Source organism: Adiantum capillus-veneris, chromosome 23 (genome assembly GCF_014529385.1).
Source record: "Adiantum capillus-veneris isolate H3 chromosome 23, ASM1452938v2, whole genome shotgun sequence".
Taxonomy (NCBI): domain Eukaryota; kingdom Viridiplantae; phylum Streptophyta; class Polypodiopsida; order Polypodiales; family Pteridaceae; genus Adiantum; species Adiantum capillus-veneris.
This window is the reverse complement of record NC_140953.1, coordinates 103,862,087-103,878,348: the sequence shown is the minus strand read 5'-3', so window position 1 is coordinate 103,878,348 and position 16,262 is coordinate 103,862,087.

The window sequence follows — 16,262 nt, the reverse complement described above, 5'->3', positions numbered from 1 at the left end:
TATTGATACTTTTGATGAACAATAGCTTCATTATGGCCAAAGGGTTTGATGGTCCTGTTGTCGTGTTTTGTCTTTCGTTTAGTTTTAAATGTCCCAAGTTTCCCATGAAATACTCGTAGCTCTCTCTGAAGAAGTATCAGAAATACTTTCTTCAAGGATCGGCTCTAATGGTCGTACTACACCTTGGTTTGCACTCTCCTCCGTTGATAAAACACTTACTTGATTCGCTAAATTTTGGTGTTTTCCCGATCTCAAAAACATGAAGAAAGTGGAATTTACCGATTGAATCCAAACCTCTTACCTGGAGATGGAGTGATCTTCCAACTCTCACGACTGCATGGATTGTTACTTGATCGGTCTCTGCAAATGAATACACTTGATGGTTATGAGATCACTGTATCATTCCAACTATCAGCAGATTCAACAATTTCACAATGACTTCAACACAATTTTGCTTGCAGATTATTGACGGTATGCCCAATTTGGGTTTTGACAACTCCTGATATCTTAAATAGTCTAGGTCTATGAACATGTAAAAAATGAGTCAAATCTGGGACAGAGGTACACCGATCGCGATCGTAGTATAGTGCCCAAATTTGATGAAACTTCACCAGCTTGTTCACTAGGCTATTTTAAGGCTATCCACCTGATACTTTTGTATTCAAACCCCAAAAAGTCAATCTTTTACCAGTACTTGGTTGGAAGTGTCTGTTTTCCTGAATCTATCAGTTTGACTTGGTTTTGGTGTTTGTTTTGGGATTTGAGAGATACCTAGGCTTGTCCTATGCATAGGCTATCCCTCTACATGGTTTCTTCCCAATTTTGATGTGTTTTGGTCTACTAAAAGTCAATTTCTGTGCTTGTATAGCAATTTTTGACTTGGATCTGTATTCAGATGATTTGACAGGTATTTTGAGGTTTCTGGATCTTGGTCCTGTATACTTTTATGTTCATATACACCTGAGGATCTCACAGATGAAATGTGGTCAAAATATGGCACAGAGGTACACCGATCGCGATCCTAGTACAATGCCCAAATTAGACCAAATTTGGCATGCTTGTAGACACTGATGTTTTAAGGCTATCCCCCAAGTCTTTTTGCATTTGGATCACCAAAAGTCAAGATTTTCCAGTTTTTGGGTCTGTGAGGCTAGTTTTACCCAAGTGGCCTGATTTCCTTGATTTTTGATGTTTTTGGGTGTGGTTGTTTTAGACAAACTTGTTTAGAATCTTATCAGGAAGGCGCATGTCAATTGCTGTACAAATCTGGCAAAAAGGTACACCGATCGCGATCGTAGTACATGGGCCAAATCTGATGAAATTTAGTCTGCTCCCTCTGACAAGTGTTTTATAGTGTTTTGTGCTACCACTGGGTGATTTGAATCAATATCAACCCTGTTTGGTCAGATTTTCTAAATTTCAGAGTCTTATGGCCTTTTTGCCAAAGTTATGGTTTCTTGGTTTCTCGACTCTAACTTTTGCCCCAAATCTGACTGGAATGTGACTTACTTATCCTACTCCTAAGTACAGAAATGAAAGAACATAAAGAAATGAATCAAACAAAACAAACAAAATGGATTTCGGGTGAAATTTCAGTACTCAATCAAATTAGAGAAATTGAAGAGCAAAAATGCTTTGAACACTCTCACTCACAGCTCCCTAAATCTCCTAAGAGAGGATCTAGCCGGTCCACTGTCTCTAGACTCCACTAAGCTCTAAACCCCTGTCTAGCAGCCTAACTGAGGTGTAAAATGGATTTGTGGATGGATCTTCTTTTAAGGAAGCTAACTGCGCACTCGGTCACTCATCACCTAAGGTGCATTTCCGGCAACGGCGCCAATGTTTGCGGGTCACCGCGACGAACGTCCATAGCATAGCTCTCACGCATAAACATAAAATATCAATACAAGGTCACTCATCACCTAAGGTGCATTCCTCGGCAACGGCGCCAATGTTTGTGGGTCACTGCGACGAACGTCCATGGCATAGCTCTCACGCATCAACATTAAATATCAATACAAGGGAAGCGACCAGGATGAGGCATGGAAACTCACTAGGGTGTCATTCCTAATGAAGTGAACTCGATGAGATGCAACTACTAACTCTGCAAGCAAATCATACGCACTAAAGCCAAGTAATCTACCTATGTCCTTCTACACAGCTCTACAGTCATCACGCCCATTTATCATGCAAATCATCTCGGATTCGCACGAAACTTGAAGGGAAGCTACAGGGGACTATTAGGAACATATCCTATCATTGTCACACCATTCTGGAGAGGTACAAAGATTGCGATCGTTCTTCCCAAATTCAAAAAAAACAGTGGGAACAGGTGATCCTAAAGGGTCGTTTTAGGGTTCCTAAAGCCTCTCCTATGGTCAAAACAACATAAACTATGCATATAAGCACTCAAAATAGCGATTTAAGGTCTCAAACTCGTAGTTGAAAACCTACACCGAATCTTGAATGATTACACTTGAATGGAAGAGCAAAGTAAGAGGAACACAATGCAATAAACGACTCTGAATTTGGATTACCGTAACCACAATAGCGAAGATTACAAGTTGGAGCAAGAAGAAGCTTTCAAAAGTACGCTGTCTTCTCAGTTTCTCATAAAAAGATGATGTTCAAACTTACAAAATTGACCTTTATAGTTTAGGTCTTTACAAATGGCTTGTCCGACCAAAAGCTCCTAAACTTCTAACTGGCTCTCTAATATACAATTGCTCTCAGAAAAATAATCATAAATTCTTTTACAAGTTCTCGGCTTAGAGATGCTCTCTTACAAAAGAATTTTACAAGGGTCCCACAAAAATGTGACTCCTTCTCTAGAAACCGCTGCTTCGTCCGCCAAACAATGTGTCACCCATTCTCTTCATGAGAAATTCATGTATGAATCCCATGCTACTCCTTATGTGGGTCATTGAGGCATTCAACCTACTCTTTGAGGAGTAGAGATATACTTATATTGGCCTACCATCAAAGTGGACATACAAGAGTATATTTCAAAATGTGTGGTATGCCAAAAGACCAAGTATGATAGAGGGAAGCAACCTGGATTACTCCAGTGATTGCCCATTCCTAATTCACCATGGGAGAGTATATCCATGGATTTTATCTTTGTATTACCCAAGTCTATCCCATGGGAATACGAGAATATGGACATTAGTTGACAGGCTTAGCAAACAAGGACACTTTACTCCTATCAAAAAGACTATTAAGACACATCAAATGGCAACCCTCTTCATATCTCAGATTTTCAAACGCCATGGATTCCCAACATCCATGATGTGAGATAGAGATCCTAGAATGACCAGTGATTTCTAGAAAGGTCTCTTTGAAAATCTAGGTACAAGATTGAATTTTTCTTTGGCCTATCACCCACAAAAGGATGACCAAAGTGAGATAGCCAATCTTACAATTCTCAATTGATTAAAGACTTATGTTACATAAGTAGATCAACACTCACAATGGGAGAAGTACTTACCCCTTGTAGAGTATGCGTACAATAATACTATAAGACCATATTAGGTATTATGGTAAAAATCCCTCATATGGGAATCTCCAAATTGACTAAATTCATGTAATTTGGGAATTTTCCATGTAAAGTGGGAAAAATGTTGATATACTTGCTGATGGGGTAGAGTGAAATCTTAAAGAATTGTGGTGTTGATAAACACCAAAATTTGAGGATGCACAAAGCATGAATTTGAATAAATACTAGTAATAATGAAATAAAAGAAAGAAAGGTCACTACAATCAAAGGTCTTGTTTACAACCATTATAGTAACAATAGAAGCTCCATATAATCTACCCCAAATTGGATGCCATGTCCAAACTTTTATCCAAGTGTGGTTGATGATGTGCATGAGCAAGGCCAGTTTTAGCTTTTAGAGCACGCCTTTTTGGAATCTTAATCCTTGAAAATGGACCTTCTTGGTTGGGTCTCCAAGACCAAACAATCGCATCTACAGATTCCCACACTTGCGGGTCCTTATAGTTGACAGCCCAAAAACCCTTTCAACAATTAGTGTAAGCTTGAGTATCTATCATCCCACTCTTTCTTGCACAAGGTGCCCAATATTGAATCAAAACTTTTATGTAGTTTGGTGATGTAGGCTCGTTGTCAATGTTTGATAAAGCCATTGCAAGACAAAATGGATAGATATCCATGTCACTTGGAAGTAGCATAACAAAGTCATCTTGGTGCACATCAAATAGAGGGTCAAACTCTTCCCTTGGTCTATCTCATTGAGGACCACAAAAATGATTATTTAGCTCTTCAAGACCTAGGAATCTTTCGGCTCCTTGTTGTAAGCTCATTGTGCTGCATTGTTCCTGAAGAGATTCTTGCGTTTTTGGCCAAAATTGTTTGTACAAGACTCCCTCTGATATGATTGCTCTTACAAGCTTGTCAATTACCTTAGTCCAATAATCTATCACGGGCCTATAATATCGTGGCACACTTGAACCATTTCCTAAATTTTGCCAAAACTTAATATAATTCTTCAACCCTGAAATCACTTCTTCATGGGCCTTGACATACTCTGCCATTGGTACCAAAGGTGGATCTCCATGTGGTAACATTGGATTTCCTTATATGTCCGTTTTCCAAAGGCAAATACTTCCACTCCAATTTGATACACCTACATGTGCCTTATATTGCATCATGGGTGTCTCATCTTGCATAAAAAACCTAAATTGAAGAGGTTTGGAATGGCCAACAAGTATGTCTTGTCCATCACAAAGATAGCCATCACAATATTGCTTGAAATCAGGGAACTTTGTGAGCATAAATGGAGCTGGAGATGAAGATGAGCTATTCATTAGTGTATCCATAGAATGAGGCAAAGTATAAGTTCGTGTAACTCTCAACTTCTCTGAAAACTTACTGAACATTGCATCTATGTCCTCATGTGTATGCCCAACCCTCAAAAATCCTAGTTGAATGGTTTTGAAAACGCCCCTTGCAACAAGCATGGACAAATAGGCAAATAAGTATCAATTTTTGTTCTCCCCTGCACAATTATTTAATTGTCTCTGGTAACTTGCAAAATGATGACCCCAATTCCTCTTCTATAGTTTCTGATGTGTGCACAATGGGCTCTTTTCTGTCACCACTTAAGTTGTGGTAGTCCAAAGCATCCCTTGAGTTCAAAGCATTTAGTAGTGAGATAGAGCTCCTTGGTAGTCCGTTGGTTGCTATATCACTGGGAGGATGCCTATCTATCCTCTCTAGGTTATGTAAACAATTAGCAATTGAGCCAATTGTAAGATTTGGATCAGCTGGCCACAAATCATTCAAGACAAAGTGACCGTAATGACCTTCTCCATGTCCATGAGTGATCATACCTATCAATGACACTTGCAAATTGTACTCGGAGTCCACACCCTTAGGAACAATGAATAATCTAGGAATTTCAGTCTTCTTTTGATCCATCTTATCATGAATTATGCATACATACTTTGTGGTTGAGTTTCTGAGTATGTGCGCCATGCATAATATAGGCTCCTGCAACTCTTTTGATGTGCTATGTGAACTTCTCTCTCTCTCTCTCTCTCTCTCTCTCTCTCTCTCTCTCTCTCTCTCTCTCTCTCTCTCTCTCTCTCTCAGAGATCTCTCATCAAGAGAAGGTTTAGCTTCTAGCCTTGCCTTTATTGAACTGCAAACATTGCTCTTAGAGAACTCACTTGTCTTTGTTAAAGTGACATATGGATACTCTTTGTTCCACATCCTACCAAAAGAAGACTGAGATAACTTCTTCTCATAACCCATTTGGTCAAGTGTCGTGTTGATTTCACTTAAAATGTCAACCTATTTGTACATTGATGGAATCACTAAATGAGTGTCTCTTGAGCCATCTAGAAGTGTTCTACTTCTGTGTGGCATCTTTTCAAAGTTGTTATCCATAAACGCATTTAGCAATGCTCTTGCTAAATTAGTATGTTGAAGTCCTCATCTCAATGTGCTTGTGTTCCCATGCACATAATGGCACACACCATTTTCGAATTTTTCCTTGTAGCGGTAAAATGATGTCTTTGGTATTCCATGTAGCTCATACCATGCTCTACAACAAAAAATAGAGCCACTATCTTGAATTGGTATCGCATCTTTTCATCTTTCTGATAGCATATAGATAGGACATCATAAACATAATTAGTGCGTGCTGAGAGGCGGAAGTGAAAAAATAGACCCGGTGGCCTCTACACCAAGACTATGCACAATGGCCTCATCATGGGGAATACGCAATAGGGGCACCACCTAGCAAGATATGCGGCTAGGACGCATACATATACACAATGAAACATGCCATGGAAAACAATTTCAAGATCCACACCCAAATGTGGAATGGGGTGGTCAGAGAATAAGGTGAGAGGAGTGGTGAGTGAGTGAGAATGGGCTCGCTACTCGTGCATGTAGTAAGGAAGATATCGAGGTCAGGGATACATGCAAGTATGCTCACTTCTCATACAAAAGGTAGCGAATCCGCACACCTCAAGATAGAAGTAGCAAGATGATAGGAATATGAGAGGGAGAGAGAGTGTGTGTGTATGGTGGCGAATACGTACACCTTAACATAAGCAGAAAAAAAAAAGTGGCAAGGAACAAGCATATACCATACTCACAATGAGATGTATCCAAAGCGACACAAAGTATGGCACCAAGATGGAGTGTGTTGATTGCTTGCAAAAGATGAATACAATAGGTAGCGTATGGCAGGAAAATGAGAAGGGAACAAGATCGTAGGAGGCATAATGGAGAGATGGGAGTTGATGGCGAGGAATATCATGAGTGTGTCCACCCTTCTTCTTCTTGAAATTGTGCCTTCAACCCTTAATTACAAGTGGTGTGGAGGTGTGGTGCTCATCTTTTGTGCATGGTGATGGTGATGATGATGGTGTTGTGATTATGTGATTAGGGTTTATGCTACAAGCATGTAGCACAAGAGTGTGTATGGATAGGTGTGTGTGTTTTTTTTCTTTTTTCAAGTGAGCTCTCATGGCCTCCTTATATAGGGAAGGAGGGAAGGTTTTAGCAATATTTCTAATTGAGGTGAGTGTCCCACTCTGGTGACTAGGAAAATGGGGTGCATGTGACTGTGGCTCCCATCTTGTCTCCTCATTATTTAAAATACTAGAGTCAATAGAGAGAGAAGAAGAGAGAATGTGGGTAGGATGTAGAGGATAGGAGATATTTACAATAGTCTAGCTTTGGCTAGACATAAGCTTATTAGGGAGAGAAGAGAGAGGTAAGAAAATTATAAGAGAGGTTGTCGAAGGTGGATAATTATTGATGAGGATGGATCCTCCAAAAATGGTGATAGAATCACTCTAGACTTGCCAAGACCTCATTAAAAGAGCCTTGTCTCTTGTAATCATGCTTGAAGACTTGTAGAACCATAGCCATTCTAGAGGGAAGAAAACTAGGGATGGCCTGTGTCACCATTACATGAGAAAACTGGGGTCCACTACAAAAATCATAGCTCCGCTTTCATAACTCCAAAAATTCTAAAAAAATTTGAGCTAAAAGTTGAGATCACGAGCTACATCTTTCATGTTGAACGCTCCTTCAGATTCAGGGTCCTTCTTTACTTAAGAAATTCAGCCAAATAATGTATTATTTGTGGCTGCAAAAGTCTTTTGGTGGTCCCCTTTGAGTGGAATTCTCTCTTGCCTTCAAGTGTAAGCTCCTTCATGTGTATTAAAACATGACCTAGAGTTTTGAAAAGATTGGCAATCATCTAGATGGAGGTATTATTGAAATTTGAAGTGGGGTTGAGGTTTGAAAATGAAAACTAGTGAATAAAATATTTGGTAGGGTGGAATAATATACATACATGAAAAATATATTAGAAAATATTAAAATATATAATGTAATTTAGAATATATATATTTAATATTTAAGGTCAAAAGAGAGATCAACAAAGAAAGCTTACTTATTTATGCTACATCGCGATTGATTAGCATAAGTCTTATTTATTTAATAAAGGCTAAAACGTTTGTGAAAAAGGAAGAAAAAATCAAAAGTAACTTATATAATAGGAAATATTTTGGTAAAAGGGCAAAAATATATGTGGGGTTCCCATGCATGGAAAAGCTTGCCTCAGTGCTTTTTGAGACTCTCCCCAAAATTCTTGTCGTAACCTTGTCACCATATCCCGATATGCAAACTGACAACGTTTTTGTCCACAACAATCAATACATGAAACCCTTTGAATTGACTCAGTTGCAAGATAAAAAGCAGAAGCTGGTGCTGCTCTTGTTTTCCGAGATCTGTTGATAAAAGTGTGGCGCTGCTTCCTTAACGGTGTAGCAACGGTATTCCCATGACCATATTTCTAGCATTATCATCATTGGATATATCAGATTCTACACATCTAGCATGCATCCCATTAATAGGAACTAAGCGTTGTAATAGCATCCCATCCAACATGGTTGTCTGCTTGATGGGCCACTTTACCAAAGTGATGCTAGCCACATTAGGCATGTTCTCACTAATTTCATTCTCCCTTTCAATACCCATACCCACAAAATCATCACCAACTACATGGAAGTTAACATAATCATTTGGAAATACATATAAGATGGTCCCTTCATGTACAATCTGCATCATAGTGTCATCCTTTAAAAGTACCCTTTGATTTCTCCAAGATTCTTGTATCAATGCTTCAAATTTTGGGCTTGTTATAGGTATTGCATTTGTAAGTAGAGGATCAGGTTGATCCCCTTGTTCATCACCACTGTAGCTTTCATTTGTGTCAAATTGGGTTGTCATTTATCATGGAAGACTGCAAAAGAAGCTTGGGCCATCGAACGGCAGTCCATAATGAGCTTTGGAGAGATGTAGTATCCATTGTAGGAAAAGGGAGCACCACATCCTTAAAACATTCCTCCACTAGTATAGATACATTTCCTTGCCATATCTTTGTACCACCACATGTGGAATCTGGATCTGTTCTATACACACAACCAATACAACAATTTCATTATCAAGAATCAAATGTACTTTCTCCCCAGATTCGAAGTCCATCTTGCAAGTGAAAAAAATACGTTGTCAAGTTCATACTCATAGGTTCTTCTCTTTGAGAAAAATTTTATAATTTCCATTGTAAAAGACATGAGGGTTATGAATATTAATAGTCCAATGACTTTCAATTTGAGGAGCTCCAATGAAAGTGGATAAATGGTGATCCACTTACTGTATTACAACATAGTTTGGACAAGTGGTGGACCTAGTTCTAATGTCATCACTAAACAACTATAGAGATTGCATTTCAATGTCCAAGTAATCCTTAATTATTTCAATGGAGCAACATTTGAGAAATGATGCATATTGGCTCAAGAACCCCCTCCCTATTAAAGTGGCATAGCTTGGACAAGTGGTGGACCTAGTTTTAAAGCTCAATGTCCAAGGTGAACTAGTGCATGACCCAGCTTCCTAGTGTCCAAGTAGTCATTGCCCCAAACCATCCATGGTAGTAAACATAGTAGCTACACTCCTTTCACACATTGACCTTGAAACAATAGAGATATCTTCTTTCAATAGAGCTAGCTTGGACAAGTGGTGGACCTCTACTCCAAACCTCCATAACACAATGTTTAGTAGGTTGGACAAGTGGTGGAACTTTGCTCCAAACCATCCATGGTAGTAAACATAGTAGCTCCAACCCATTCTTTCACTGACCTTGAAATAATAGAGATAACTTCTTTCAATATATCTAGCTTGGACATGTGGTGGACCTTCAATAAACCACCTTGGGTTAAATACTCCATAACACAATGGATAGTAGGTTGGAGAAGTGGTGGACCTCTTCTTGAAACCTTCCATGTTAATAGACATAGTAGCTACACTCCATTTACACATTGACCTTGAAACAAGAGATAGCTTGTTCAGTACAACTAGATTGGACAGGTGGTGGACCTTCAAACCATCTTGGGTTAAAGCGTGCATGACACAGTGGATAGTAGGTTGGACAAGTGGTGGACCTCTACTTCAAACCATCCATGGTAGTAAACATAGTAGGTACATTCCATTCACACATTGACCTTGAAACAATAGAGATAGCTTGTTTCAGTAGAGCTAGCTTGGATAGGTGTTGGAACTTCAAACCACCTTGTGCTAAAGCCTCCATGACAGAATGGATAGTAGGTTGGACAAGTGGTGGACCTCTGTCCCAAACCATCCATGGTAGTAAACATAATAGCTACACTCCATTGACACATTGGAACAATAGAGATAGCTTCTTTCAATAGAGCTAGCTTGAAACCTTAAAACCACCTAGGGCTAAAGCCTCCATAAGATGACGGGTAGTAGGTTGGACCTAGTTCTAATGTAATCACTAAACTACTATATAACGTGCATCTCAATGTCCAAATAGGCCTTAATTATTTCAATGGAAGCAAGGTTTGAGAAGTGGTGGATATTGGCTCAAGAACCCCTCCCTATTTTAGTGACATAGCTTGGACAAGTGGTGGACCTAGTTTTAAAGTTCATTGTCCAAGGTGAACTAGTGCAAGACACTGCTTTCTAGTGTCCAAGTAGTCATTGCTTCTGAAAATATAAGCAAGGTTGGACAAGTGGTGGACCTACTTTTAATGACCAATTTCAATTTCCAATCTCTAAGTAGCCCTTGTTGAAGCTGAACTACTAATGGAAGAACAAAGTGGTTGGTGGTGGATAGTGGACTAGGGTTAATATGTTCAAGCATAGCTTGGACAAGTGTTGGACCTAGCTTTAATGGCCAATGACTAAGGTGAAATATTAATGAAAACGCAAAATGGTTGGCGGGAAGATCAAGTGGTGGAAAGTGGATGAGGCCTACTAAGAGTATAGCCTGGACAAGTGGTGGACTAGTTTTAATGGCCAATGCCAACGGTGAACTAAAAATGCAAGGAGGAGTTGGTTGGTGGACCAAGTGGTGGATAGTGGACCAGTTTTACTATCTAGTTTTAATGGCCAATTCCAAAGGTGAAATATTAATGCAAGAACAAAGTGGTTGGACAATTGGCAAGGTGGAACCCAGTTGCGGATAGTGCTATTTTAGAGTAGTACAACTTGGACAAATGATGGACCTAGTTTTAATTTCCCTTGACTAAGGTGAACTACTAATGCGAAAACAAAGTGGTGGCAAGCAGAACAAGTGGTGGAAGTGGACAAGGCCTACTAGAAGTATAGATTGGACAAGTGGTGGACTGGATTATAATGGCCAATGTCAAAGGTGAAATATTAATGCAAGAACAAAATGGTTGGACAATTAGTGCTATGTTAGAGTAGTACAACTTGGACAAGTGGTGGACCTAGTTTTAATGGTCCATGATTAAGATGAACTACTAATGCAAACACAAAGTGGTTGGCCGATGAAACAAGTGGTGGAAATGGATAGGGTTTTGCTATAGTATAGCTTGGACAAGTGGTGGACTTGTTTTTAATGGCCAATGCTGAAGGTAAAATACTAATGCAATAACAAACTGGTTAAAGAATTGACGATGGGTCCCGGTGGCAGATAGTGGACTAGGCCTACTATGTTACACTACATGTTGAACAAGTGAGTCGTGTAGGTTTTTGGCTAAGATCTTGCTTCCCGATGTGAAGGGCTCAGAAAGCAACAGAAGCAATCATGGAAAAATCTAAGACCGGTTTAATAACATGACTTGTCTCTATTTTGATTACCCTTTTGGCCAAGAAGTTATATGCTATAGGAAGGTCTAACAGCAGTGCTGCTTCCACCAATTCTCTGACCATTTGTCCTTTCATCACATAGTTACTAGATTGGCCACGTGATAGCTTTTGGGAATATGAACAACTTAATTGTCCCTTTTTGTGCTTTAATTCTATGCAGGTGGCCTTTGAAACTGATATGAAACTTGTGTCTCTCCAAAATTTTTAGGGTAAGGATGCTTAAGTTGGGTACCCGAAAAGTTTTAACTTGGAAAAGGTATTAAGAAACGCAAGCTAGGTGTGTACATTATCTCGCAAGCTTTCATCCTAGCCCTTGGTTGATATATTTTGAGTTCCCAATCAAAATTATGACAAAACAGGCAACTTGGACTTGAAACAAGATAATAAAACTCAAAACAGGCTATACTTGAAGTTTAGGTCCCATATGTGCCATGAGGCACAAACCACGATTTAGGTCATTATCCTTCTAATCTTAAAGGCCATGTTTGCTGCTTACATGGCATTCGCACACAAAAAACACAAACCTAGGGTTGCTTTCACGCACAACACGAAATAGGTATTGCTACAGAGGTCATCATTAGAGAAACAGGTCATTACTGCCATCACCATGCATGTCGCCATCATAGAGTAGGTCACTATTGCAAACCAAGTTGCTATTGCAGATGGTATTGCCATCACAGAATAGCTCAACACCGCAGAACAGTTCGCCATCACCATATGAGAAAATCAGGTCGCTATTGCCATCGTCGAGCAGGTTGCCATCATAGAGCAGGTTGCTATTTCAAAGCAGTTCGTTATTGCAAAGCAGGTCGCTATTGTGGACCACATTGACACAACAAAACAGGTCGACACAGCAAAACAGGTACGGCTTTCTCTCTCTCTCTCTCGCACTCTCTCTCATCAATTCTCTGTCATTCTTTTTTTCAAAGAGACATAATTTACGTTTTTAGGTTTTAGGGTTTAGTATTGTTATTATGCAAATACACATATTGTATTACTATGCAAATACACATATTTCAAACATACAAAGATATGCAAATCTATTCTTTGTGTAATATTAAATACATAGTGTATTAACAGTAAACATGAATGACAAGTCGACTTACTTGTGTCAATTGCTTAAATCTTGGTTTGGACAAATGGTTGGTCTTTGTTGAGTTGCTGATGGCTACTTTCTTTGTCTATTGTTTCTAAAATGGCTGAAATATGAAATATTTGAGCTAGAATTCTGGTGGATGTATAATGTTGGGGTTTTTCTTGGTGTTACTAGTTGGGCAAGTAATGGACCTTGTTTGGCTATAGATGCAAAAAATATGATTCAACAAGGGCGGATTTGAATTTAGGCGCGGGACAAAGACATCCTTTTAACTAAGCTTGCTTTCAAATTTGAATCTGGATAGGAAAATTTGAATTTAAGTGAAATGGTGAAGTTGATTTAGGTGGGATTATTTAAATTTGAGCGGCTTGATTTGAATTTAGGTGGGATCATTTAAATTTGGGCGGTTTAATTCAAATTTAGATGAGATTATTTAGATTTAGGCAGTTTCATAAAAAATGAGCTAGCTTGTACAAGTGGTGGACCTTAAAACAAAACACAATGGATAATAGGTTGGACAAGTGGTGGACCTCTTCCCCAAACCGTCCATGGGGGTAAATATGGTACTTACATTGCATTCACACATCGACCTTCAAAAAATAGAGATAGCTTCTTTCAATTGAGCTAGCTTGGACAAGTGGTGGACCTTCAAACCAACTTGGGCTAAAACCTTTATCACACAAGTGATAGTAGGTTGGACAAGTGGTGGATCTCTGCCCGAAACCATCCATTCACACATTGACCTTCAAACAATAGAGATAGGACTATTGAATAGAGCTAACTTGGACAAGTGGTGGACCTTCAAACCACCTTGGGCTAAAACCTCCATAACACAATGGATAGTAGGTTGGACAAGTGTGGGACCTCTACTCGAAACCATCCATGCTATCACAGTAGAGATAGGACTATCTAATAGAGATAGCTTGGACAAGTGGTGGACCTTAAAACCACCTTGGGCTAAAACCTCCATAAAACATTGGTTAGTAGGGTGGATAGTGGTGGACCTTTACCTAGACCATCCTTGGTAGTAAACATAGTAGCTACACTCCATTCACACATTGACCTTCAAACAATAGCGATAGGACTATTCAATAGAGCTATCTTGGAAAGGTGGTGGATCTTCAAACCACCTTAGGATAAGACCTCCATAACACAATGGATAGTAGGTTGAACAAGTGTTGGACCTCTACCCAAAACCATCCATGCTATCATAGTAGAGATAGGACTATTCAATAGATCTAGGGGTTGGACAGGTGGTGGACCTTCAAACCACCTTGGGCCAAAACCTCCATAACACAATGGTTACTAGGTTGGAAAAGTGGTGGACCTCTACGCCAAACCATACATGGTAAACATAGTAGCTACACTTCATTCACACATTCACCTTCAAACAATAGAGATAGCTTCTTTCAATAGAGCTAGCTTAGCTAGATGGTGGACCTTCAAGCAACCTTGGGCTAAAACCTTCGTAACACAATGGTAAGTACGTTGGACAAGTGGTGAACCTCTACCCCAAACCATCCATGGTAATAAACATAGTAGCTACACTCGATTCACAAATTGACATTCAAACAATAGAGATAGATTCTTTTAGTAGATCTAGCTTTGATAGTGGTTGACCTTCAAACCACCTTGTTCTAAACCCTTGATAACACAATGGATAGTGGATTTGGACCAGTGTTGGACCTCTACCCCAAACCATCCACGCTATTAGAGTAGAGATATGACTATTCAATAGAGATAGCTTGGATAGGTGGTGGACCTTCAAACCACCTTGGGCTAAACCCTCCATAACACAATGGTTACTAGGTTAGACAAGTGATGGACCTATGTCCCAAACCATTCATGGTAGTAAACATAGTAGCTAGACTCCATGCACACATTGATCTTCAAACAATAGAGATAGCTTCTTTAAAAAGAGCTAGCTTGTACAGGTGGTGGACCTTCAAAAAACCTTGGGCTAAAACCTGCATAACACAATGGTTAGTAGGTTGGACAAGTGGTGGACCTGTGCCCCAAACGATTCCTGGTAGTAAACATAGTAGACACTCCATTCACACATTGACCTTCAAACAATAAAGATAGCTACTTTCAATAGATCTAGCTTGGACATGACCTTCAAACAATAGAGATAGCTTCTTTTAATACATCTAGCTTAAATAGGTGGTGGACCTTTAAACCACCTTGGGCTAAAACCTTTATAACACAAGAAATAGCAAATTGGACAAGTGACTGACCTCTACCCAAAACCATCCATGCTATTAGAGTAGAGATAGGATTATTCAATAGAGCTAGCTTGGAAAGATGGTGGACCTTCAAACCACCTTGGGCTAAAACCTCCATAACACAATGGTTAGTAGGTTGGACAAGTGATGGACCCCATGGTAGTAAACATAGTAGCTACACTCCATGCACACATTGATCTTCAAACAAAAGAGAAAGCTTCTTTCAGTAGATCAAACTTGGACAGGTGGTGAACCTTCAACCTAGCTTAGGCTAAAACCTCAATAACACAATGGATAGTAGGTTGGAAAAGTGCTGGACCTCTACCGCAAACCATCAACATGATCAGACTAGCAATAGGACTATTCAATATAGCTAGCTTGGACATGTGGTGGACCTTCAAACCACCTTGGGCTAAAACTTCCATAAAAAAATGGTTAGTAGGTTAGACAAGTTGTGGACCTCTTTCCCAAACCATCCATGGTAGTAAACATAGTAGTTACACTCCATTCACAGATTGACCTTCAAACCACCTAGGGCTAAAACCTCCATAACACAATGGATAGTAGCTTGGACAAGTGGTGGACCCCTACTCCAAACCATACATGGTAGTAAACATAGTAGATACACTTCATTCACACATTGACCTTCAAATAATAGAGATAGCTTCTTTCAATAGAGCTGGCTTGGCCAGATGGTGGACCTTCAAACAACCTTGGGCTAAAACCTCTTTGAATTGTTACACTTGTGGTAAGTATGGGCATTTTGCGGCTCAATGTCCAGAGGCACCCACTTCTGTGGCTACTGAGGCAAAAGTCCCAGAGCCAGTTCCAGTAAGAGGAGTTACAAGCAGTGAAGGGGTAGTCATTGAGGAAATCCCAAATGAGCCGGTAAAACCAGTCAGTACTAGCAAATGGACTCAGCAAAGAGAGGTAGGAAAGGCAAAGGGAAAAGAGAAGGCATTTGACGAATGTTAGGAGCAAAGAGAACTGGTGGCTAAGATCATCGAAGATCTAGCCAAGAAGCTACTAGAGAAGCCAAAAAGTTCTAAGGCTCAAGTCATTCAGAAGATACCAGCCCAAATAGTCAGATCAGTTAGGATCTAGACTTTCTGAGACCATGCTGGCTGCAGTTCAGGGACTGGCGAAGGATCTAGAAAACGTCAAATCAGATCTAGTTGGAATAAGAAATAGTGCAAAAGGTAAAGATGACACCAAAATGGAGGATTGGCATTGTGAGGATGGTTCAATTTCCTCAAGTTTT